Genomic DNA, 26,202 nt, shown 5'->3' with positions numbered 1-26,202 from the left:
TTTACTATCCTGGCATATGATTCAAGACAATGTACGACCTAGGTAAATTTTGAAATTATGTCTCCCCTGTGTTTACAAATTAAACCCTTTTGTATAATATCATACATTGGAATGTAACTCCCGTCTCAAAGCCCATTAGTATATGACTCTCTCTTTATTAGTGGAGATGAAGGGACAAGGTCTCTTCCACTTCCTGTCCCTTATGCAGAGCAGGGAGTTCATCTATAGGAACGAGAGTCCCACTTTGGGAGAGGGATTCCAGGAGAATTCATACTTTAACTGTAATGCATGAGGTACAAGACAAAATAAATACCTACATGCTATGACAAATGGAATTTTCTGAAACTGAAAATATGTGCACTTGAACAAAGTTTATTTAGAAGTGCCCTTTAAATACACTCCTTTCTTCCCACAGTACGTTGTGTGTCTTTTCCTAATGTCTACTCTATCTTCCCTGTTCAGTGAATGTGAAACTAGAGATTGCAAAGGAGCAGAATGATGGTGGAAAGAGGAGAAAGAGGAACAATTGTTTAATTGACGTCATCACTGGATTAGTCATGAAGTAAATTTCTACAGTAGATTCAGAAAAAAAGTCAGTTTGAGTAATAAACAGATCAGGCTGGTCTTTATGAGTCTCCCATTTGATGCGAAATAAGTATTTGCAAAGAGATAGTTCATTTTTTTTAAGACAAGAGTTTCTTCACAACAAGTTCTAAAATTCAGTCCACAGTACACTTGATACAAATTTCCTAAAAAGTAAAAACATTATTCCAACCAAAGAATTAATCTTAAGTAGGATATTAATATGATTTTTCTTAAATTTTAATAATTATCTTATTTCTATTTTTGCCATTTCTTGTATATCAATTGAACATTAATTAAATCAATCTAGCTAAAATATAGGCTAAATAAGAGAGCAAAGTCTAATTTAAGAACATCTTAATGTATATGAATTAGCACACTACTCAGAGACAACTAAATTCCCCTCTGTTACTCCACCACCTCTATTTTATCTTTTTTGAACAGAATTGTCTCCCCTCTAAGTAACACTAGTATAGTAGTCATTTATTCTTGGTCTAGCAATCAAGGAAAAGTGATCATTCCTTTGCTACAGGCAGAACCTATATAACACTTCTGTGACTGTCATTAAGGCATTACAACTCTATTAGGAAATTTCATATCCCCCAATGTAATTTTAGAGGAAGAGTCAGTCAACCAAGCACTGACTCCCTTGCTCCCTACATAACCCTCCTTGGTCTCCTCTCTCTTCCCTCCCCAGCTCTTCCCCCCCACCCCTACGTCTCCAGCCCCAGTTCAGTCTCTATTCCTCACCAGCACTACTCAGTTCTTGCCTCTAAGTTACTCTGCTGAATTCAACTCATTGCCTTCTGCCCTCCCAGCTGGTTTCCCTTAACTCCATTCCTAGGACTCTCCTGTAATGTTATTTTGTCTAATATCATGTTTTCCTGGAAACAATGAACGAGGTTAGTTGGGGTGCATTTGCACCTCACTTCATGAATTTTTCAAGGTGATATCCAGTCTGTGCTGATTTAGATAGGCATCTGTTCCTTTTGGATACAGCTACATGCTGATTTGCCAGATTTATTCTACATTGTCCATTTTCATTTTATCTTTCTGTCTCATTTTCTGGCAGGAGAGAAGTTCTGTTTGAAGACGTACACCTGCTTCATACTCAGCATTTACATATGGGGAAGGAACCTTTGCCCCTAAACTATTGCATTTAATTTGTCTCCCAAAAAAAGTTTCTAAAATATATGATTATAAAAAGTCAGAGCATTTGGCTCATCAGTACCACAGGGAAATCATCAAAGAGCTTAGCACACACACTGGATTCACAAAAAGAAAATTCTAGACTTTGAACCATTGCTTATAATAGGAGTTAATCTTCAATAGCTATTTCCCTCTTACCACAATTCCTTATTTTTTGAGGGGATGGATGGAAAGTTGGTTTGAATGAAATGAAGTCAATATGTTTATTTGCTTTGCCTATAACAAGTTAAAATTATCTTTTAGCATCACGGCTATGTAATCCTGTGGTCTGGAATGAAGTCCTCATTTCTACTGTGGTATGACTGGTTTGTTTCCTCTTAAGCTCTGTGCATTGATAGAAAGGACAATATTAATTTTCTAAAGCATCAAATTATTTATAATACCAATTCTTCTCTCCCTTACAGGGGGATAATAGGCAGTTCAAAAATGTATACAATTGCAGCCATTATCTTTATGTTGTGGGGAATAACATCTCTCTATTCTCAGCTTAAATGCTATGACTCTTAACCAGGTCCATTGCAGGGAGGGGAGTCACAATAACTAGATCGCTTACAGCAACTTGAAACAGAAACTCAGAAATCTCACTTCTGGCTATATCTCTCCAAGGGGTCAAAGACAGAAAAAAAGTCCAATGAATTTCAAAATACATATAATGACAGTTTTTGCAATCGCAAAACACAAGAAATGAAGTGGGCTACATGGGTGGAGAATAGCTAAATCCAAAGTAAATTAAGCAGAACCAGGAAAACAATATACATGGCTACAATAATATAAATAAAAAAGAACATTAAAACAAGTCCTGTATAATTGTAATAACCAGTTTTGGTTCTGGACAAGAAATGAAGAAACACTCCTTTCATTGGAGAGGTTGGAGATTCTAGGTAGCAAATATTGAACAAACTATCAGTTGCATTTTCTGGGTCACTTAGGTTCATTTAATTACTTTTTTTTTGCACAGAAAGGTTCATTGGCCAGTGATAAGTGGTGGGTACAGAGAGTATATATGCAAAAAGCTATAATGTTTTAAAATAATGCACTAATAAAATTTAGAAATAGACAGTTGAGTTTAGGACACCATCTGGTCAAACCAAAACCATAGAGTTCTAGAATGGGGTTCTAAAGGAAAGTGCTCATTTGACCTTCTTTAAGTCCATGCTTATGGGAAATTGTTTCTGGCTATTGAAGGCTGCATATGTTCTTCCAAAGGGGTAGTCATCTCATTCTCTGAATGCTGCTAAATTGCCCTGGGAAATTGGGGAAGGAGGTGAAATAAGGTTTTTTAAAAAAGATTCCATTTCCAAGGAAAATTCAATCCAATTTAAGGGAAGTTCAAGATGGAAAATAGTGAGGATTATTCTAGTAATTTAATTATATAATAGAACCTCCCTATAAAATTATGTACTCAAAAGTTAAGATATTTTATGAAGCAAATTTATCTTGGATTTCATCCAAAAGTAGTTTCTGGGGTACCAAAGGACCCATTATAAAGTGGTCACATGACATGGGGTGGAATAGGGATAGTCAAGTAGAGTTTAAAATTGACGAAGATGAGGTGCTCACTTATTTTAAAAATTATATATTTTAGTTTATATTGCATTCATTTCCAATATATCTCTCATGTCTCCTACCACCAAAGCCATCCTTTGTTAAAAATAAATAAATGAAAGGATTTAGAAAGAGGAGGAAAAAAATTTGGAAAAATCAGCAAACATACCAAATATACCTAATAGTATCAGCAATTTTCTATATGCATAGTTTCCCCACCTCTGCAATGAATGGATGGAAGTACATTCAAAAAAAGCTTTTCCATGGTCAAGCTTGATTACACTTTCATGCATCTAGTCTTATTTTATTTTTCTTCCCATTTACATTGTTATAGACATTGTTTATACTGTTTCCTAGCTCTACCTACTTCATTCTGATCCAATTTATATGTCTTTCCTTGCTTCTCAAAAATTTTCATGTTTACCTTTTCTTATGGCTCAGCAATATTCTGTTATCTTAATGTACAGTCATCTTGTTTAGGTATTTACCAATCAACCAACATCTACTTTGTTTTCAGTTCTTTGCTTCCATGGGGGGAAAATGCTGCTATGAATATTTTGTTACATATGGAACCTTACATCTTTAACATCCTTAAAGCACATGCCCAACAATAGAATCTCTGAGTCAAAGAGAAGAGACATATTAGTTACCTTGTTGGCATAACTACAAATCATTTTCCAGAATGGTTGAATCAATTCATGGCTCTACCAAAAGTATTTGAATGTGACTGTTTTTTTTTTCCCTACAGTCTCTCCACCATTGAATCTTTACATGATTTGTCATTTATCTATTTTAAGATTTTTAGATAAAACCTCAGAGTTGCTTTGATGTATATTTCTCTTAAAATTAGTGATTTAGAGCAACACTTCACATGGTTATTAATCATTTGCAGTTCCTATTTTGAAAACTTTTTTGTCCATATCCTTTGATCCATTGGACAATAAGTGTTCATCTTAAGCATTTGTGTTAGTTTCTTATATATTTTAGGTATCAGAATATTATTAGAGGTATTTGATGTAAAGATTTTCCCCAGTTGACAGTTTTCCTTCTTAAACTAGCCCCCTTGCTTTCTTTATTTCTTTAAAATCTGTTTTATAGTTGCATTTCTATGTCTTGAGTGTCTCTTGGTCCCAGATTTTTAAAAAGTGTAGTCTTTTCTAATGAAATTATTCTTCTCTACAATATTTTCCTGTCCTTTATTTCTGTTGTATGGAAATACTAATCCTAATGATTTTTAAATTAGTTAATTAATTGATTTTTAGTTTTCAACATTTATTTTTATAAGATATTAAGTTCTAAATTTACTTCCCTTCTTCTTTTTCACCCTCCCCAAGATGGCATGTAAACTGAAATAGTTTATACATGTACAATCATATTAAACATATTTCCATATTAGTCATGTTGTGAAGCAGAATCAGAACAAAAGAGATAAACCATGAGAAAGAAAAAATTAAAAAGGACAAAATAGTATGCTTCAGTCTGCATTCAAACTCCATAGTTCTTTCTCTGGATGTGGATAGCATTTTTCATCATGAATCTTTTGGAATTATCTTAAGTCATTGCATTGCTGAGAAGAGCTAAATCTATTAAAATCAGTCATCACATAATGTTAGTTTAACTGTGTATAGTATGCTCCTGCTTCTGCTCACTTCATTCAGCATCAGTTCATGCAAATCTTTCCAGGTTTTTCTCAAATCTGCCTGCTCATCATTTATTATGGAACAATAGTATTCCATTGCATTTATATACCATGACTTGTTCAGCCATCCCCCAATTGATGGGCATTCCCTCAATTTCCAGTTCTTTGCCACCACAAAAAGAGTTGCTAGAAACATTTTTGTACACATGGGTCCTTCCCCCTTTTTTATGATCTCTTTGTGATACAGACCTAGTAGTGATGTTGCTGGATCAAAGGGAATGCACAGTTTTATATTCCTTTGGGCATAATACTAATGATTTTTGTGGACTTAATTTTTATGCTACTATTTTTTTATTGAGGCTATTACATTCTCCTGGTTCCTTTATTCATTCTCTGGGGGTTTTCTAAGCAAATCAGAATGTCATATGCAAATGGGAAGAATTTTGTCTCCTATTTGCAAATATTTGTTCCTTTAATTTTTTAATCTTGTCTTATTAATATCACTAGCATTCTAAAATTATGTCAACTAATAACACATTTCTATACTTATTTGTAAAAACTCTAGATTTTCCCCATTGCAAATAACGCTAGCTTTTGACTTCATTTATATATGCTTTTTTATTGTATTAACAATGACTCTTCAGTGCCTGTGTTTTTCAGGGCTTTTAGGATAAATAAGTGAGTTGTACTTTCCAAGCAATCAGCCAATTTACAACTGCTTCCTAGGAGTTAGCAAAATCAGGAAAAGCTATAAGGAGATGGTGTTTGAGCTGAGCTTCGAAGGATACTGTAAGAGGTAGAAGAAGTCCATTTCAAGAATGAGGGACAAAGATACTGAGACTAAAGATGGACATTAACAAGAAGGCTTGTTTTGCTGGACTTGTGTGAGGGAAGAGGAATGTTGTATAATGAGACTCAAAAGGTAGTTTGGGACCAGGTTGTAAAGGGCTTCAAATAACAAATCAAAGTTTGTGTTTTATTCTGGAGGTAAAAAGAAGCCACTAAAGTTTCTTGAGGAAGTTGGTGATATGGTCAGAGGGTTGACTGGCCAGGGGAAAGACAAGACAAGGCTACCATAATAATCAAGTGAGATGTAATAAAGGCCTAAACCAGCATGGAATCTAGGTGAGTAGAAGGAAGACAGATTCAAGACGTCTTGTGGAAGTAGAAAACTTGGTAATTAGAGGGAAGGAGGGAGGGAGGTAGTAAAGGGGGGGGGGAGAGAGAGAGAGAGAGAGAGAGAGAGAGAGAGAGAGAGAGAGAGAGAGAGAGAGAGAGAACTTTGATGACCAGCAGAATGGTGTCACCTTCAATAGATGTAGGGAAGTTTGGAAGAGGATAGGGTATTGGAGGAAAGATAATGAGGTCTATTTGAGATATGTATAGATTTTGAGTGGCCTACTGGACATCCAGTTCAAAATTTCCAGTAGGAGCTGAATTTATAGATACCACCCATTGTAGCTGATGAGGTTACTAAGAGAGAGGCTGGGGGAAAGATGGACAGACAAAACAGAGGGACACAGAGAAGGAGAAAAACAAACAGGAAGCAGAGAGAAAGAAGCCTTAGCACTGAACCTTAGAGTATACCCACAGTTTTGGGTGATGATTCACCATGCTTTTTTCTCCACTTATTGATATAAACAATGGTCTTATTTTTAACAAGATTAATTGTTTTCCTAATGATGAACTAATTTAATATCCTGGGAATAAGTCAAACTTGGTTATAGTGAAAATTGATATTAACATGTTGTTATAGTTTTTCTCGGTACCATATTATTGAAAATGTTTGTATTAGTATTCATTGATGCCATTGGTCCAGAGTTCCCTTTCTTGTCTTTTTTTCTTTCTGTTTTAATATTTGTACCATTTTTTGTCACATAAAAGAAACCTGGTAGAGTGTCTTCTTTCTTAATTTTAAAGAATAATCTGTGTATTAATTTTTTTTGTTTTTTCTTTGATTTTTAATTTTTAAAAATTTTAATGTTTGATTGGGGCAGCACTGGAGTATTGGGCCTGGAGTCAGGAAGACTCATCTTCCTGAGTTCAACTCTAGCCTCAGACAATTACTAGCTGTGTGGTCCTGGACAAATAAGTTAACCCTGTTTGCCTCAATTTTCTCATCTGTAAAAAAAAAAGAAATGGCAAATCGCTCTTTGCCAAAGAGTATCTTTGCCAAGAAAACCCCAAAAGGCGTCATAAAGAGTCAGACATGACTGAAATGACTAAAGAATATATTCTTGATTGAATCTCCCTGTAACTCCATCTGGACCAGTTTTCCCCCCTTATTCATAGATTATTTATGATTTAATTGATTCCATTTTCAAATTTGGATTACAATCTCTTTTAGGAATTTTATACTTTTTTAGGTAATCCATTTCTTCTGATTTGTCTGTTCTCTTTTCTTAATTTTATTCTCCTCTTCCTCTTCTTCCTCCTCTTTCTTCTTTTCTCTATCTCTTTCACTCTCATTTTTGCATACATGTGCTTTCTTTAGCAAAAGAGTTTATTTCAATTTAGAAGTAACTCAACCTGGAAGGATATCTTTGTTTATGATCCTAGAGGCTAATTGTCGTCATAGCTATTTTTTCCTACATCTTTATGACTTCATTAATGTAGTAATTAATTAATTAAGTGCATAAACCCCCTTTATAAATGTGTGTAAACAATTATTATGAAACTTAAAGTTTTAGAGCAAGGATGGGCAAACTAAGAGCCAAATCCAACCTGATGTCTGCTTCTATATGGCACCCAACCTAAGAATGGTCTTTACATTTTTAAATAGCTGAGAAAAATTAAAAGAAGAATGTTTTATTGATAGGTGATAATTATATGAAACTCAAATTTCATTGTCCATAAAGAAAGTTTTATTGGACCACAGCCATGATAGCTCATTTACATATGGTCTATTGCTGCTTTCTCATTATGATAGTGGAATTGAATGATTATGACAGAGCCTATATATGGCATGGTGCTATCATTGCTTTCAACTACTGCTTAAAAATCACAGTGACACAGTTAGAACTGGACAGCATTTCAAGTACAATGTATCATGACATTTGAAAAAAATCACTGCTACATACACATAATTTCAAAGCAAGAAAAGTAGACTTCAAATGTCACTCTTTTAAAGCATGGCAGAATGTGGATTATTTTGTTATTGAACTGGATGGCAAAGCATTGTGTTTTATTGTGTACCTATCTCTGCAAAAAGACATTTTCAAAGGAGAAATACTAAAATTTAACTTCTACATCATCGTTAAGAGATGAACATTTAAAATTGATTTTGAAGATAGGGAACAATAATTTTGAACCTCAAATGAACAAAATGATATTCCCTCCAAAAAGGAATTCCGTTCTCCTTATTTGTAAACTTATATTGGAAAAATGTATACTCAATTTTATTATCATATTTTCAATTCCATCAATAAAAATTTTGTGGAGACTTGTGGTTTTTTTTCCTCTTGTTATGTAAGTGCCTACATAATATCCTTAATTTTTGCTTCAGCTTGAGAAGTCTAAAATTTTTATTTTCTGTCCCTTTACAGAAAACGTTTGCCAGTTCTCATCTTAGACAGTTGCCCAGAGCCCAGAGAAATTTAATGACCTGCCCAGGGGCACACAGCCAGTATTTGTCAGAGGTGGAACTTTGTTACTCCCAAGCAAGGCTTTCTCTCTGTTGTACTTCGCCTCTCAGGCTAATTTTATCACATTTAAGTGTATAATCACTGCTAGTATCATTTTGATAAATACCTTTAGAGCTTAGAAAACAATTTGCTCTGTCCACAGATAAACTTTTAGGACTGCTGGTATAAATAGAAAATTATTTATTTTCAAAACTTAGTTTAACTTTATTATCTTCTAAGTTTATACTATGTTCAATTTAGTTTTTCAAATTTCTCTTCCTCTAAATGCCTATAAAAATTTCATTTTTTATGTCCCTTTTGATACTATGATTCTATCTTGTATCTTAATTTTTGTCTGCATCTTATTTACTCTTTCAGAAGGTAAATGTAAGCAAAGTCCCATACCTATGAGACTTTTGTTATAAGTTATATGAATAATAATGATAATAATAATAGCATTTATATAGTGCTTTAAGGTTTTCAGATCCCTTTCCATGTATTTTTTCATTTGATCTTCCAAACAACTTTGTGAAATGGGTGCCATTATACTCATTTTACAAGTGAGAAAACTGATGGTCATAGAGCTTAAGAGATTTGCTCAGGGTCACACAGGTATTAAGTGTCTGAAGTAGAATTTGAACTCAAATCTTTCAAACTCCAAGTCTAACACTATCCATTCTGCTATCTATCTGCCGTCAAAATAAATGCCTATGTCACATTCTTCTCTGTTTATACTATAGCACCTAATACAGTGTCTTATTGAGCCTCTTAAATGATGACTACAGTTGCTAAAAAATAAATTAATAAATGAAAATCAGTCTAAGTATCCACACCAGAGAAGCAAATTAAATGAAAGATACCTATTGTGGGGACTATGTTATGCAGTTGGATGCCCATCCCATGAAGCTGGTCCTTTAGTACATATATGTTGGACAGACACTGATGATGGACAATGAACTAGTCTCAGAATTAAGTAGGAAGAATAGTTAACTGTTGTACTGCATTTAGGAAATTGCATCGTGCTTTTAATGATCCCAAATTTCTTCTGAAACAAAGAAAAAAATTCCATTTTTTATACATAAGCAATTTATCAATATTCCCAGTATATTGCTTTAGATTGTTAAATTCTATGATCTCTAAAAAAATCAAAATTTCCAGTCATTTGAAACATGATAGAGAAACACATGCTCAAATAATCAAATGGATCTATGGTTTCAAGTCAGAAGTTCCATGTAATAACCTAGATCTTGACTCATTCTTGTCTTTCCATTCTGGAATCTTTCTATATTTTCCTATATGTTCACTCAATGGTGTGGTGATCTTCCATGCTTTCTCTTGATATTTCAAGGGTACACATGTCCATCTGACCTGCCATCCTTCCCTCTTGTCATGTAACCAAGCCATCTTCTCTCATCATACTGTACCTTAAATATATCTTTTATTTCTGTTCTTCTCCAAAGTTCATCACTGGTTTTATGTTACAGCCTGTACCCACTGCCTCTCTATTCACTCCTGTGTGAGACCCATCTTTATTTCTTCAGCAACTAGTGTATCCCATGTCTTTCTCCCACATAGGAAGAATAAGTGAATGTTTGCATTCAAAAGATAGGCTTTGTTTTCACGTGAAACTTGGGGTGGTTGGAGATGATTTAAAATTCCCCAAGCATAGTCTGACCTGCTCTCCTGATCCCATTCAGTTCTGGCCCTATCTTATTGCTCATCTGCACTATTTGTCCAGGGAACAAATAGACTTCCACAAAAAATTCAATAATTCAACAATTTTACAATTACCTGACAGATGTAGGGAATAGTCTATCCAGTTTATTGGCAACTACTGTTACTCCAATATAAGGAAACTCATAAGAAAAAGAGCATAGGTCTCTCACTCTATAACTCTTTAGAAATAAGAGTGCTTTTAAGTGTGTCTTGTGAATGTAAGATAGTTATCTTAAGATATTTAACTGCAAGAATGCATTTAAATGTATTACATATTTGAATATGTGGCAACTAATGACCAAATCTACTTTGAAAGTACAAAGTGTTATTAATAGTCCTAGTTATAGAGCAATAAAAATGGAACTACCCAAATGCAGACAAGAAGCCAATTTTCTGTTGTATCAAGATATAAATTCAGATCCTCTTTATAAACAAGCAGCAGATAATGACACTACCTCCTTGCCCATCACCAACTAAGCAGGCAGCCTGCCTTGCCTTAAGTTTTCTCAATTGTGAAATGGAGATACTTGTTGAGGGTAAGGGCACTCACTGCTGCATTTAGAGATTGTATGTTCAAGTAAACAGAATTGAAATCTTTCAGTAAGAGTCATGGGCCCAATCCTTGAAATGGATGTTTCTCGAGTTTTCTGTGGAATGAAATTGCAATGCAATAATAATACTCAAAAACATTTCAATAAAGTAACAGGCCCAAGAGAAGCTTGGTGTTTCGAGAGCTTCATTAGCTCTCTGCAGACTGATACACTCCATGAATTTAAGAAGAGGCCTTGTTTACTTTATTTCAGAATTACTTCTGAAGTTTAGGGTTTTTTCTAAGTGCAACATGGAACCCTCAGGAATAGACCAGGGAGAAGTTGAGAGGGAGAGAAAAATATTTTTCTAAAAGCCTACCATTGGGTTCAATTTGTACTTATGGGCTTGTTTCCTTGGCAATAAATATGAAGTACAAATGGCTGATGAAACAGTAGGATTCCATCTCAGTCCCCATTATTTCTATTTCTCAAATAAGCCATTGTAAATTAGCATGATTACTTCATTCTGGGTCGTGCTTTAATCTATTGTCAGAGTATCTAAAAATGTCATGAAATGAAATTTTGGAACTATTTAATAAATACAAGGAGAGAAGGGCACCAAAAACATTGCCCTTTAAAATTAGGACAATAAAGAAGGTACATTTTCCAGAAAAAAAAAGTAATTGAAATATCTTTTATTTTCTCCTTTGATATAAATGCTAACACAAGAAACCATAAAGGCTAAAACATTTCCAGGTCAGACAAGGGTAAATCTATAAACAACCCATCAAGCATTGAAAGTCACATGGGCACCACTGAAACTTCATTTGCAATGGTAACTAGTAAATAATTTATTTGCTTCATTCAGTTTTTCCTCTGCATTTTCTAACAAATACTTATAAGCTCCCTACATCTTCTAGGGTTAGAAAGTAAGAATAAAAGACAAAACAAAGATTTTTTTTAAAGCATATCATGCTGAAAAATATATTGTGTACCTTTTGCAAGGCACTCTGACAGGTGCTGGATCTCCAAACGGGCATATGATGTGGTCTTTGCTTTCAAGGGTAAGATAGGAAGTTCCTTCACAGGGGATATAGGAATAGATAGAAAGATACATAAAAGGAACAAGGCAGCATATTAATTGTAGATACACTAAATGCTATCAGAATGAGAGATTACTATGTTTCTCTCAAGTACGATGACTATGGCTTTCCTGCTTTCTATGAACAAATCAACTGCATTGTGGTACAATGGAAGGGGCAGCTAAATGGCTCAACGGGTAGAGTGCTGAGCTTGGAGTCAGGAAGACTTGAATTTGAATCTGGACTCAAACACTAACTAGCTATGTGACCCTGGACAGGGCATTTAATCTCTGTTTGATAGTGTTCCACTGGAGAAGGAAATGGCAAACCACTTGGGTTGTTTTTGTTTGTCTGTCCTTCCATTCTTGAAGAGGAAGGACCACAGCATCGGGAAAGTGATGCCATGACTTGCAAGTGAATTGAATTTAAGTGAGGAAGGGCTGTGCAAATTCACCAGTCTCACTTTCTCCTCTGGAGTCATCGTGGTCTAGTGGCAAGATATAGATCAGGACTACTGGAGATGGTCCTAGAGGAGACTTTGGCCTTTTTAAGCTAAGGTCTTTCTCAGTTCTCAGTCTGACAGGCATTTCCTATTCAGTGATTAAGGCTAGGTAAGAACTGAGACAAAGAATGGTTTCTTTTACCTGGTCAAAAAAAAAAAGGAACCAGAAAAACAGGGGTTTCTGGCAAAAACAGAAACATTTGCTATTTTCATTCACTCTGAGCAATCAGAGCCCAAACAATGACCAAGTTGGGCTTGGGCTGGGACCTCTTATTGGCCAATCATTAGGAGCCAGAGTGATTTGGGTTTAAGACTTGGTCTTTAAGAAAGAAATCTAGCCTTTAAAGCCCATGATATTTTTTGAGGTTTCAGAGCACCTGAAGGTAATGATATGATACCCAATGTGGATAGGAAAGGAAGGACAGGAGAAGAGAAGAGAGAAAGAAGGAAAGAAGGAGCTAGTGGGGCAGTTTGTACTGCTCACAGGTATTGTTTGTCCTTCATTTTCAGAGGACCATGACAGGAAGGTAATGCCATGACTTGCAAGGGAATTGAAAGTTAAATAGATCAGGATGACTAGAGACGGCTAGCTTTGCAAGAGACCCCCATGGACAGTATTGACACGTTATATGGTCCATGAAGTCAGGAAGAGTGAGACACAAATGAACAGCAGTGGAAAGAGTGCTGACTTAAGAGTCAGGGGACACATGTTTACATTTGGTCTCTATACATTGTTACCTGTGTGACCTTAGGTAACACCTGCTCTGGACCTCAGTTTCCTCATCTATAAAATGAAGGGGACTAGATGACTTCTAGAGTCCTTGCCAGCTCTAAATATGATTCTTGTGTCTTTAGAACCCTCCCTTAGTTGTTTTCAGTCTAGGCTACATAAAACCAGCATGGTGCCTTTGCTTTGGTAAGTGCTTCTGGGTAGAACTCCAGGAAAAATGAGCCAATAGCTTTATTAGCCTTTGTTATCTCTCTCCCTGAGGACTGCCTCAGGTCTTATCATGGCTGACCTCTACCCTCTCTTAAACTCCTAAACTCCCTACCAGTCTTCCAGGAGCCCCCAAATCTACAATTAGTTCACTATATTTATTATATATCCTAATCTTTGTCACTGCCATGTTTCTCTCCATTGAAATTTCCTTTTAAATTCAATTTGCTTTTCTTAAGCACTTACATACTATGTGTCTTTATGCACAGGGCCTGATACATAATAAGGACTTACTATATACTTATTGATTGATTTAAGTAATGTACAAAACAATTCATCAATCTACTATATACCATACTTATCTGTGGATGTCTTCTCTCCCTCTTTCCCACTAACTCTTTGATACCTCATTGTGGTATGGAGTTTGTACTAGGCTTACATCAAGTTTATTGTACTGGGCTTATATCAGGTTTATACCCTCAGAAGACAAGTTCTAGGAAATCCTGTCAAATTGGAAAAATTTTGAGCTAAATCACTTTGCTTTAAACTCCCATCTTTTTCTCAGTCACTCAATGCTGAAAACTATAATCAAGTCAATAGTAGCATTGCTTCTAGAAAGTGTCTGTCAGTGCTCTCTCCAACTGTTCTATTTGATGATATTCCTACAGTTTAAGTCTGACTCTGTAACTTCCCTACTCAATAAACTCCAGTGGCTCCCTATTACCAGCAGGCCCAAACATAAACTCCTCTTCACTAGTTCTGGACTAATAAAAAGTAAGAGAGAAGACTCTGATGGCAGCCAGGCATTTGAGTGTCTCTATCCTCATAGGATAACTGGGGGTATATGAAAGAAGAAATGAGTGTGGGATGCCCTCAAAAAACCTACTGGCAGGCACTATGGTCCAGAGCCCAAACTGAGCTGTCACTAATGTCAACAATAGAAAAGGATCCCTGATCTCATGCAGTATGATTATTCCTGAAAGATTCCTAAGACATCTTGGACATAAATTAAGTTCTCTTAAATGTACTGGGAAGCCTTCTTCAACCCTTTATAACCTCTCCCAATACTTTTATAAGACAGATAAATGTTTTTATGGGAGGTAATGACAGGAGGGAGTGTCCCTTCACTGGATATCTTAGATATCACTGGATATATGGGCTGGAAAAGCTTGCCAGGGATTCCTGTTTAAGTATCAGTTTGATATAATAACCCTTAAGGTATATTCCAATGCTGAGATCCGAGAAATTTCACAGCCTTATCAGAAACCGTTTTCTGAGGGAAAGGACTATGAAAGCCTGAAACTTTGATTTAAATAACGTTTGATTTATATCCCATGACTTTGCTAAGGTTCTTACTGGTCTTTGTCAGCAGTCAGCACTGTTGTTAATCTTAGTATCCTGGTGAGCTAAGAAAGTAGCAAATATCATGATTCACAAGCATTTTACAGACCAGAATCAAAGGTGAGGAACAACGGATGATTATTCATGCCCCAAATGATGTAAAAGCAACAATGCAAATCAAGTCAATTCATCAGACATTTATTGTGCAATTATTGTTTGGAAAGCACTGGGCTAGGTGCTGGAGACAGACAAGATATTACCCAGCTTTTACAGAGTTTACAACCTAATAGCCAGGAAAAGACACATATGCAAATACTACAACTTCACTAAAAGGGAGAGTGTCATGAATGCAAATGAAAGGTCCAGGCCTTTTGCTATAGACATTTGATGGTGGAGAGGTTAGGTAGCTTGGTACTATGAAGAATTCACTGGCTCTGAAGTCAGGACAATGGGCTTTTAAAACCTGCTGGTGATGCTTATTATTTATATGACCTTGGGGAAGTCGCAGCTTCCCTGAACCACAATAACCTCTGAAGTGATGAATGAATTAATAATAAATGAATGAATCTTCATTGAGGGGGAATAGTCATAAGGGAAAATTTCATGGAAGAGGCTGTATCTGAAGTGGGCCTTGAATGGAAGAGGGATTTTAACAGAAAGAAAATAAGAGGGAAGTATCTAGACCTGAGGCATTACAACAGGAAAGGTATAGCAGAAAGGGAAGAATGAGGAGGAAGAATAGTTCACTCTGGCAGCAGCATAGAATATGTGAAAGCAAATTGTAAATTCAATGAAAAGGCAAGGTAGACACTACACTGATTGTGGAAGAGTCTGAAAGCCAGAGTCAGGGACATATACTTTAGTTAGCTATTAAATAAGTAAGCAAATAAATAAATGAATGAATTAAAAGGGTGGGGGAATAGGGAAGACTTTTCAGTACTATAGTGATATGAATTCAGGAGTTCATTGGCAAGATTATTCTGCATTATAGAAAATGGATGCCTATGTAGAGTGATCAGTCAGAAGTGCCAGCTGGATGGAAATTCAGTAGCTTAGAAGAAGTGGAAGATCTAAACTCCTGTCGTTATAGTGGGAGTAGGAAGAATAGGATGGATTCTAAAAATACTGTTGAAGTAGAATTAACTGGGCTTTGAAAATTATTGGAATCATGGGGTAAGGAAAAGTAAAAAATAACTCTTAGAGTTCAAGTCTTAGTGGCCAGAAAGATTATAAGCACTCTATAAAGCCTTACTTTATCTTTTTCTATCCCATACTGCCCCTTTCCCACCCTGGGAATTTTTTTCTTTAATTTTCAAATTTTCCTGAAGGACTTTGTCTAGAGTTCTCCTTTTCCCCAATGCACTCTGTTGTAAAATTCTTATTTCTCTTATATCTCTCTTATATTCTCTTATATCCACTTCCCCTGGTGAAAGAGGAACTCCTTTGAGGGAAGGGACTATATCTCTCTTTTTTAATCTTTGTAAATATTTGTTGAATTGAATTGAATTGTTACCATCTATAGAAATAGAGAAGTTTGGTTGGGGGAGGGAAGATTATTATTTTTTTTAAGGAATATAAGGCATTGCATTGTGGCATGTTGAATTTGAGGTGCTGTCTGGAAATTTAGTTAGAATTACTTAGTATGTTGCTAGAAATACAGAAATGAGGACATATTTCAGGTATATCAATAAACTTGGACTAGTTGCGTAGCAGTGATAGTGGAAGCCATAAAAATGAGTAAGACTACCAAGGAAGAAGAAACTAAGAAAGCTAAGGACAGAACCTTAGAGGAACAATGAGTGGATGAAGTCTTAACAAAAGAGAGAGGAGCAGTTAGAGAGGTTGAGGACAAGACTCAAAACTTTAGAGCTGGAAGAGACCTCATCAGTCATATTTGTTGTAGTCATGTCAGGAAACTTAAATCAGTTACCCAAAGCTGAAAAGCCAGAGGTAGGCTTTTGAAGTCAGGTCCTCTAATTCTTTACATTGTACCACACTGTTTCTCAAGATCCAAGAGTGCAGTGTTAAAGAAGGCAAAGGCACCATGGAGCAGCGGGTAAATTAACGTTAGAGGTTACAGAAAGATTACCAAAAAGCTGCAAATACAAGGAGAAGGAGTTTTTGGATTGTACAAAAAAGTCACTTGTGACCTTGGGAAAAGCTATGATGATGGTAGTCAGACTGCAGGGAAATAAAGGATGCAGTGGAAGGGCAGAGCTGGTATGGAGGGAGAACTTGAAGATGCATGAGATGCGATGGAAGAACAAGGTCATCACAGATGATCTGATTCCATGTGGATTCTATCAGACTACAGAACTTCAATAGTAAGAGGACGATTTTCCTTTATATTCACACAAAAATGTCACTGACATTTCTTGATCCCCTACCACCTGTCTATCAGTGAGCTGCTAGAGGACACAGAAGGAGAGGAAGACATGATCACTCCTTCAAGAAGCTTTCAATCTAGTTGTAGTGACAAGCCATCCATAAAAATAATTAGGGAACAAGAGAAAGCAGTATATGATTAGATGCTAAGTTGAATTATTTAGTATAAACCAGATTGCTTTAGGAATTTAAAGTATATAGAAAAATTTGTGACCAGGAAAAGTTGGAGGGTAGGTAGGTGACACAGTGGATAGGATGCCTGGAGTCAAAAAGACCTGCGTTCATATCCTACCTCAGATACTTATTAGTTGTGTGACCCTGGCCAAGTCACTTAACCCAGTTTGCTTCAGTTTCTTCATCTGTAAAATGAGCTAGAGAAAAAAATGTCAAACCTCTCCAGTATCTTTGCCAAAGAATCTCCAAATGGAGTCACAAAGAGTCAGACATGACAATTCTCTGGGGTGCTTGCTGTTACAATAAGGCACCAAGAGTCAGCAAAACTAAGGAGAAATTCAATGCTCAATGTTGGTACCATTGAAAAAAATGTATCTTTTCTGTTTATAATTAGTAGTTTTCTTTTAAACGAATATGTACTATCCATCTCATTCATACTCTTGAGTAGAAGGCAGTTAAGTAGTGTTGTGTGTGAGACCAATGGTCTTAGAGTCAAGAAGACTTGAATTCAAATCCTACCTGGGTCACTTACATCTGAGCTTTATTCTCCTGTCTGTAAAATGAGGATAATAATAGCACTACTTCACAGGGTTGTTGTGAGGATCAAATGAGATAACATATGTACAGCAGTTTGTAAACCTTAAGTGCTTGCTGTTATTTCACTTAACTATTTGGGGGGGATTTATTTTGCAGGGTGTGTTGTTTGGGTGTATATTAGAAAATTTCTGTTGTGTCTAAACCAATCATATGTGTGTATACATATATATATACATACACACAACTATATAATATATATTATATGTGTGCGTGTGTGTGTGTGTGTGTGTGTGTGTGTGAGAGAGAGAGAGAGAGAGAGAGAGAGAGAGAGAGGATTATAAGATTTAGAGCTGAAAGAGCTTAGAGACCATGTGTTCCAACAAAATGAAACACCTGAGACCTAGAAAGGGTGAGGGACTCACCCAAGGTCATACAGATAGTAGAGATTACATTTGAATCTGGTTCCTTTGATTGTAAATTAAGTATTCTTTTGAGTTAGGCAAAAGTGGTCTGCAAATAAAGATACTAGAGAATCTGTGTGGTCACAAATATTTTTTAAAGAGATGAGTCAATGAGAAGGATGGTCAATATAGACTAAGTAAAAATCTGTTAAGAATTTTGCCCAGAAGGTCTAAGAATAAGAAACATCTTGCAAGATAGAGAAACTGAGAGCTAGGACCATTTACTATCAATTTTTGTAATTTCAGAGTTATTTTGTATTGAGGTCTCTAGTCATGTTTGGTGATGAGTCTGACAATGGCCCTCATTAAAATTTTATGGATTTTTAAATCAATGGTTTGTAAAAATGAGAAAAATAAAATGGTCATTAGGCTCCAGTGAAGGTATGGTGACAGCAGGGATGCTATCTGTCATTGGCTATGCATGGTACATCCCTAACACATTAATGAATTATGGTGCAAATTAAAGCTGGGGACTTGGACAATAAATGCTACTCACAATTAGTACCTTATGATTTCTATATGTTTTACATACAACAACCCTGTGATGCAGGACATGTAAGCATTATCTCTATTCCTTAGATGAGGAAAAGGAGACCCAAAGAGTTCATAGTGACTTGTGTGTGATGGCACAACTTTTAGAGGGCCAAGCTAAAACATCAGCCCAGACCCCTGTTTACTAGCTAAATATTCTTTCCTCTAGGCCAGAATCCTTAGAATCCATTCTACATAGCAGACCTCACTGTTCATTCAGTAGACTACTTAAGTTCTTCGTTGTGCAAACCCCCCAAATCTCCCCCCAACATTTTTTTAGATTTTAACTTGTGATTAAAAAAAAGTCAATAAGCAACTATAGACCTTTCCACAGAAGGGATGATAATAAAAAGAGATTGCAACTTTGTGGCACCTCAAAGAATTTTTTGCATTGTCAAGGGTGATTTAAAAGAATCATGAACAGAAATCTCTTACACAAAATGTGCCGACTTCCTATTAGTTTCCTCATATGTAAAATTAAAGGATGTTTGAGTTTTCTTCTGTATCTAAAATTCTATGATTCTGTGATTCAGATATCTTCCTGAAATAAAGATACTTATATGCTTTGCATCCCTGTGAAATATAGTCTTGTGATCTTGCTAGGAAAAAGAAATGAAATTGATTTGCCACAACTTACTGTCACTGTACCTTTACTGGATCCTAATGACCACCGTCTTTTTCTCATATTTACAAACCATTGATTTAAAAATCCAGAAAATGGGATGGCTAGGTGACTCAGTGAATAGAGCACCAGCCCTGGAGTCAGGAGGACCAGAGTTCAAATCCAGCTTCAGACACTTAACACAAAACCAGCTGTGTGACCTTGGTCAAGTCACTTAACCCCAATTGCCCTACCTTCCCCCCTCCAAAAAGAAAAATCTAAGAAAATATATATTCATAAAATTTTGATGACTCACCATCATGATTATTTTGGAATCTACCTTTTTAAAAAAATGATAACATTTTACTTATCTTCAATGTTTTGGTTTTCCCCATTCTTTGATGATATCTCAAAAGTTACTGACAAAGTGTTTGTGATCATGTCTGAAAATTTTTCCAATACCCTAGGTTTCCATAAGCCTAAGCCTTGAGACTTGAACTATTTTAAAGCAGTTCAGTGCTTTCTTACTATCTCCTCATCTATCTTTGATGTCAGCTTCCTCTTAATAAATATTATTCTAACCGTTACAGTAGGAAAATCAGTGTCCTTGAGAGAATATAGAAGTCACACAGAAGTGGAGTTGTTTTGCTTCCTTTCTGCAGAGGCTATGTAGAAAGATCACTGGAAAGAGAATCCAAAGACTTGGGTCATACTCCCAGCTCTGCCCTTAGCTGTGGAGACATAGGAAACCCATGCTGACTCTTCAGTCCTTGGTTTTCTCATCTTTAAAATAAAGAATTAGGGATTAAATAAGTTCTAAGGCCCCTTGCCACATTAACAATTCAATGACTCTCTTAAGATGTCATCAGTTCTAAGACTATTGAATCTTTGTTCTTTGTACTTTTTACTACTTTCTTTCTCCCTCCCAACATAAGAGCAAACAAGGTCTTCCTCATTTTGAGACTGGCACTCTATTATGATGCTAACTCATCATTTTGTGGAGGTGACTGTATTTTAGTTAAGGTTATGTCAGAAGATCACAAGTTCTGTAGGTTTAGAAGTAGCTAGGAGGTACAGTGGATAGTTCTGGGCCTTGAGTCAGGAAAACTTGAATTCAAATCTGGCCTGAGATAAATGACTGTAGGCAAGTCATTTAACCTCTATCTGACTCAGTCTCCTCAAATGTAAAATGGGGATAATAATACCACCAACTTCCCAGGATTGTTGTGAGGTTTAAATGAGATCTTTGTAAAGCACTCATTCCCTGGCACATCACAGGAGTTTAATAAATGCTTGTTTCTTCCTTTCTTTTTCTTCCTCCCTTCTTTCTTTCCTTCCTCTCTCCTTTTCTTCCTTCCTCCCTCTTTCCTTCCTCTCTCTTCCTTCCTTCTTTCCTTCCTTCCTTTCTTTTCCTTCCTTCCTTTTCTTTCCTGTCTCCCTCCTTCCCTTCCTCCCTCCCTCCTCCCTCCCTCCCTCCCTTCCTTCCTTCCTTCCTTCCTTCCTTCCTTCCTTCCTTCCTTCCTTCCTTCTTTCCTTCCTTCCTTCTTTTCTTTCTCTTCCTCTCTTCATCCAATAAAACTGAAATTTCTTTAAGGTTTTGGTTTCTGGTGACATGTTGTTTAAGGACTAACCTAGATAAGTACAAATAGCCTCATCACCAGCAGGTTAGCCTCTAGATCATGAGTCATTGAACATCCTTGACTATTTTGAATCAAAATCTTATGTATACTTTCTCCCAAGGTTCTTGGTATATATGCTTCACTAATCAGTTCTCTATTAAATTCAGAATTGAATTAAGCTCATAATAATTGCTCCCCTCATTCATTGTTTTCTCAAACTCCTATGAGCTGATATTGATTTTTTAAAAAGTAAAGAATCTATTAGATGACCTGCTTTTAATGGGATGAGTTTTCCATCAGATTCTCAGTGCTTAATATCATTATTATATGATGCATAAACTTCTGTATCAGTTTTGTAATATGTATTAGTAAGCCATTGTTCATGCCTACTGTCAGACCAGTTTGTCTGTAATAAACTCCTACAACCATATTACTACTGCTTTTCTCTCTATAGCTTTAACACCTACCATGCAAATACTTTTTTGATTTACTTTGACATATACACAACCCCTCATCTGAATGTGTTTTAGAACAAAGTATTCCCTTCCTTTGGTATTTTGCAGAATAATCTCATTTACTAAAACTTGGTAATCCTTGTAAGTTCATAATCATTTCTTTGGATTAAGTTTCAAAGAAATTTGTCTGTTACTTATACCCTGCTCATTAGTATATAGACTCTAATATCAATGGTCATTGAGAAGGTCATTTGTACAATGGAGTGTTAATTGAAGGATAAGAGTTGAAGGACAAATGGACATAACATAAGCAAGTCTAATTCTTGGAGTAGTAAAGAGGTCATAAAACCTTGTCATAAAGACAAGAATATAAGAGATTATGTAAATATAGTAGAATGTATAGGAAATAATGCTAAGGTGTGTGATAAAGAAGTCCATGGGGTCTAGTGATTACTATATAATGGAATAGAAAATAGAGTTTGAGGGTTTACAGAAGCTATAAATTTGTTAAAGAATTGTTGAATTTGTTAAAGAAAAATCAATTGAAGTGTCTGTGTTAGACAGTGAGGATCAGCATAGAGTAAGTTCAAGTGCCTAGACTTCGATCTCCTCTTGTCACTCTTACAAGAAAGCAGGAATATTAGGGACTAGGTGTTTTAGGTCAGCCAAAACTATTTCTCCTCCCATCATGGATCTCCTTTATACCAGCAAAATGGAGATCTCCATAAAGTATTAACAGCTCTAGTCTTATAGACTTAGCAACAAGGGAGAAGCTCAAGCCCAAGTGCCATCATGCTATGATTTCTTCCCTCTGCCCTTGAACAACCCTAAATTCTTGCTATCACAAAAGTGTCCTCTGTTTGGACATACTTGCCCTCTCTTTTCTAGTATTCTTACACCTAGTTGAGGCCATAAGCACATCTCATTTGGTCTACTATAATCCTCTTCCAATTATTCTCCATGATCTCCTTTTCCCCCTCTCCAATTAGCCTTTGACCAAGCTGCAAAACGAACTAGTCAGTCAGTCAAAAAGTGTTTAGTAAGTGTCCACTATATACAGTAGGTGTACAAAGAAAGGCAATCCCTGCTCCTGAGGAGCTCACAATCTAATGGTGGAGACAACAAGCAAGCAAATATATACAAATGAGGTATACACAGGATAAATAGGAAATAATTAACAGGGGAAACACACTCAAATTGAGAAGTAGAGGGAAATGCTTCCTGTAGAATTTTAAATTAAATTTTAAATTAAAATACTGTGAGATTTTAGTTGGGATTTAAAGGAAAACAGGGAAGCCAGGAAGCAGAGATGAGGAAAGAGGGTATTCCAGGCATGGAATACAGCCAGAGAAAATGATCATAGTAGACAGGAGAGTCTTTTGGGGGGAACAACAAGGAGGTCAGTGTCAGTGTATTGAAGAGTGTGTGTTAGGGAATAAGGTGTAAGGAGACAAGAAATGTATAAGGGCACTGGATTATGAAGGATTTCAGATGCCAAACAGGATTTTGTATTTGATCCATGAGGGAGCTCCTGGAATTTATTGAATAGAGGGGTGACATAATCAAATCTGTACTTTAGGGAAAATGGTTTGGTGGCTGAATGGAGAATGGGTTGGAGTGGAGTAAGACTTGAGGCAGGCAGATCCAGCAGCAGTAGTCCAGATATGAGGTAATGAGACCCTGCACCAGAGCGGTGATAGTAACAGAGGAGTGAAGGGTTGGGGCATTCAAGAGATGTAGCAAAGATGATATCAACCAGCCCTGACCACAAATTATATATGGGAAGGTGGGAGATAGGAAGTGTTGAAAATGTTATCTAGGTGGCAAGTTTGAGGCTTGGGAAGATAGTGTTGTCTTCTGAAGTAATAGAGAAAGATAATGAGGTCAGTTTAGGACATATTGAGTTTAACATGTCTAACTGGCTATCAGTTTGATATGTCTGAAAGGCAGTTAGAGATGTGAGACTGGAAATCACCAGAAAGGTTATAACTGGACAGGTAGATTTGATCATCAGCATAGAGGTGATAATTAAATACAAAGGAGCTGATAAATGAAATAGTATAGAAGGAGAAAAAAAGAGGGCCCGGGAAAGAACTATATGGAACACCCTCTATTAGTGGTCATGAACTGCGTGAGGATCCAACAAAGAAGAATAATGAGTGCTCAGACAGGTAAGAGGAGAACCAGGAAAGAGTGATGTCTAAAGACCTAGAGAGAAGACAGTAATAAGAGGTGATCAGCAGTGTCAAATGCTGCAGAGAGGTCAAGAAAAATGAGAATTGCAAAAAGCTATTGGATTTGGCAATTAGGAGACCATGGGTAACTTGGAGAGAGCAGTGTTGGTTAGATGATGTGATTGGAAACTATAGAAGTGAAGGTATGGGGGGTGGGGGTCAGGGGTCAGGCATGTGATCCTGGAAAGTCCTGTCATCTTCCTCTCATGTCTCAGTCCTTTCCCCTGTGCACAGGCTGAGGGAATGAACTCCTGGTCTCTGCCTTCTGTGGCCTCTGCCTTGCCCCTATAGGTGGGAGCCTTGAGGAAGAGGGGATGGCTCTTGTGCTGATGGCCAGGAAAGGAATCAGTGACATTTAAGGATGTGACTGTAGAATTTACCTGGGTGGAGTGGAGATATTTGAACCTATCTCAGAAGAAGTTGTACAAGGATGAGATGCTGCAGAACTATAGGAACTTGGTCTCTTTGGGATTTGCAGTTTTCAAGCCAGATGTCATCTACCACTTGGAAAGAAAGGAAGCATCTTGGATACCAGAAACAGATATTCCAAGAAGCAACTGTCCAGAGAGCAAAGAAAGGAGAAACTTCATAAATGTGGTGAATATATGAAGTCCTTTAGGAGCAAGCAACACTTTGCTGTGCATCAAAGAATTCATACCAAAGATTTTTTTATGAATGTAAAGAATTTGGGGAAGCTTTCCACTGGAACTCAGAACTTACTCGACATCGAAGAATTCATAGTGGTGAGAAATCTTATGAATGTACTATATGTGGGAAGACCTTCAATATGAAGGCAAATCTTACTTGACATAAGAACATTCATCTGGAGAGAAACATTTTGAATATCATGAATGTGGGAAGGCCTTTAGACAGAAGACACCACTTTATGTCCATCAGAGAATTCATATTCAAGAGATTCCTCATGAATCTAATGCATATGGGAAGACCCTCTTCTGCAACCCTGAACTTTTTGAAAATCAAAGAATTCATACTAGAGAGAAATTTAATAAATGTAATGAATGTGGGAAGGCCTTCAGGAGTAAGACACAACTTACTGTTCATCAGAGAATTCATACTGGAATGATTACTTGTGAATGTAAGGAGTTGGGAAGGCCTTCCATTGCAACTCAGATCTTATTCAGCCTCAGAGAATTCATACTGGAGAGAAACTTTATGAATGTAATGAATGTGGGAAGGCCTTCAGATTGAAGGCACACCATATGTGACATGAAAAATTCATACTATAGAGGAACCTTATCAGTGTAGTTAATGTAAGAAGGCCTTCAGCAGTAAGATAAAATTTATTGTGCATCAGAGAATTCATTCTTTAAAGATTCTTCACAAGTGTAAGTAGTGTAGGGAAGCCCTTCTATTACAACTCAGATCTTATTAAACATCAGAGAATTCATACTGGATAGAAACCTTATGGATATAATGAATGTGGAAAGACTTTTTGGAAGAAGACATTACTTACTGTGAATCAGAGAATTCATACTGGAGAGATTATTTATGAATGTAAAGAGTATGGGTAGGTTTTCCCCCTATAACTCAGAACCTATTTGACATCAAAGAATTCATACTGGAGAGAAACCTTATAAATATAGTGTATGTGGAAAGACCTTCTGCCAGACTTAGTTTTACTCAACATCAGAGCATTCATACTGGAGGGAGACCTTATGAATGTAAGGTCCTTACACTCCTCAGACTGAAGATTCAATTTCCTCATCATCAAAGAATTAATTCACAAGAGAAGCATTAAGAGTGTAATGCGTGTGGGAAGACCTTTAGACTGAGGACAGTACTTTATGTCAATCAGAGAATTCAACTTGAAGATATTCTTCATAAATGTAAGGAGTGTGGCCTTATTAAAAATTAATGAATTCATGCTGGAGAGAAGCCTTATGAATGTAGTGAATATGGGAAAGCCTTCTGGAGGAAGGCACAACTTCCTGTTCATCAGAAAATTCATAGTGGAGAGAAACAATATAAATGAAGATCTTCAGGAGTAAGACCCTATTATACATCAGAAATTCCTACTGGAGACACTCTTCATGAATTGAAGGAGTGTGGGAAGGTTTTCCTCTACAACTCAGCATTTATTCTGCATCAAAGAATTAATTGTGGAAAGAAATCTTATGAATGTAGTGAATGTGGGAAGGTCTTCAGTAAGCAGATATAACTTAACTGTCCACTGGGGAATTCATAGTGGAAAAATTCTTTATGAATATGAATTTGGGAGACCTTCTAACACAACTCAGATCTTATTCAACTTCAAAAAATTCATACTGGAGAAAAACCTTTTGAATGTGCTGTATGAGGGAAGTCCTTCTGCTTGAATGTAGATCTCACTACATCAGACAACTCATACTGAATAGACACTTCATGAATATCATGAATATGGGAAGCCCTTCAGACTGAGGATACAATTTTCTCAGTATCAAAAAATTCATTCTGGAGAGAAATCTTTTGAGTGTATTACATGTGGGAAGGTCTTTAGAC

General features: G+C 36.4%; 1 protein-coding gene, 1 long non-coding RNA gene and 1 pseudogene across 5 annotated transcripts in view; 2 read left to right on the top strand and 1 right to left on the bottom strand.

Moving 5' to 3' along the window:
* ESR1 (estrogen receptor 1) overlaps positions 1 to 26,202 on the top strand; it is a 376,096-nt gene that overhangs the window by 288,401 nt on the left and 61,493 nt on the right. The gene's annotated exons all lie outside the window — the stretch shown is intronic.
* The window catches only part of LOC138147280 (uncharacterized), a 121,415-nt gene that overhangs the window by 90,770 nt on the left and 4,443 nt on the right, over positions 1 to 26,202 (bottom strand). The window lies entirely within an intron of this gene.
* On the top strand, positions 23,077 to 25,860 carry LOC138147318 (zinc finger protein 3-like; annotated as a pseudogene).

This window comes from Petaurus breviceps, unplaced genomic scaffold (genome assembly GCF_028583685.1).
Source record: "Petaurus breviceps papuanus isolate PSGF00001 unplaced genomic scaffold, PetGlider_PUasm1.0 90784, whole genome shotgun sequence".
In the NCBI taxonomy this organism is placed as follows: Eukaryota; Metazoa; Chordata; class Mammalia; order Diprotodontia; family Petauridae; genus Petaurus; species Petaurus breviceps.
The sequence above is the reverse complement of the archived record's forward strand: the minus strand, read 5'-3'. Positions and strand labels throughout refer to the sequence as shown.